The sequence below is a fragment of the Cyprinodon variegatus genome, unplaced genomic scaffold (assembly GCF_000732505.1).
Source record: "Cyprinodon variegatus isolate N-32 unplaced genomic scaffold, C_variegatus-1.0 Scaffold185, whole genome shotgun sequence".
Classification (NCBI taxonomy): Eukaryota; Metazoa; Chordata; class Actinopteri; order Cyprinodontiformes; family Cyprinodontidae; genus Cyprinodon; species Cyprinodon variegatus.
In genome coordinates, this window is record NW_015150638.1 from 611,930 (window position 1) to 612,904 (window position 975).

The 975-nt window shown below is 34.7% G+C and overlaps 1 protein-coding gene across 6 annotated transcripts in view; it reads left to right on the forward strand.

Annotated features, from left to right (window-relative positions):
- The first annotated feature begins 696 nt into the window (after nt 1–696).
- nfya (nuclear transcription factor Y subunit alpha) overlaps nt 697–975 on the forward strand; it is a 10,111-nt gene continuing 9,832 nt past the window's right edge. For 3 of the 6 annotated variants that reach the window (XM_015379099.1, XM_015379102.1, XM_015379100.1), the window contains exon 1: nt 699–839. The gene's annotated coding sequence lies outside the window, so the exon portion shown is untranslated. Of the gene's footprint in view, nt 840–975 lie in introns of all 6 variants that reach the window. The other 3 variants (XM_015379103.1, XM_015379104.1, XM_015379101.1) reach the window with 2 other exon arrangements.

The following is a 975-nucleotide window of genomic DNA, read 5'->3' on the forward strand; positions in this document are numbered from 1 at the left end:
AGAGATAAAACTGATTACACTTACGACAGTTATAAACTCTGTGTGTAAACATTTTCAGGTTAAACAGCTAACAGAAAAATATAGCTTAAAATTATTTTTATAATTCACGACTGTTAAAAATTATTTAAGCATCATTTTAATCCTAAATTCAACAGTATAATAACTGACATGTTTTACGATTAACAGACTTACACATTTTTTTTATGAAATAGTATTTAGTAAAGAAGAAATGAAATCTATAATTAAACAAAAGGTTAAGGAAAGATGGCAAAAGCAGTGGGAAGAGGATAGAACTGGAAGGTGGCTTTACAGTATTCAAAGAAAAGTTGGTAAAATGAGGAGAACAGGAAGAAATAGACAAGAGGAAACCATTTTATCCAGATTATGTTTTGATCATACAAGGTTAAATAGTACATTATTTAAAATGAAAATAAACGAAAACGAAATTGATAGAAAGAATATACGATTTATTAACTTAATTATTATAATTTTTATTATAATTTTATGTTATTTATTTATTTTTTGTTTTGTAGGAGAATTTTTACATAGCATCCCGATCCACACTCCATTCCATTAGATGGCGGTAAAGCGCATCAATAAGTTGCTTGCAAACCGCCATAAAAAAAAGAAGAAAAATAAGATTAAGACTTAGCACCACCCACTGGCAGAAAGAGGTATTGCAATCAGTCCCATCCCCTGGAGTCATGCGTCACGCGGCTGCGCACCTCCTCCCAGCTGCCGTTGTTTCATTTGCGCCATTTTGTCCGCTCACTTTGTTGATTGGGTTTTAGCGAGCTGTACTGGAGCCAATCAGAGGGAAACCGGACAGTGAAGATACGGTAAGGGAGCCACGATTGAAGGCATTGGTAGTTGTCAGCACGGATTGGTTTGTCACGGACCAACCAAATTACTAACCCTGCTTAATGCAGGAAAAAAATTACATTTGACTTTAATTTTGACCGCTGTGTCGCCGGA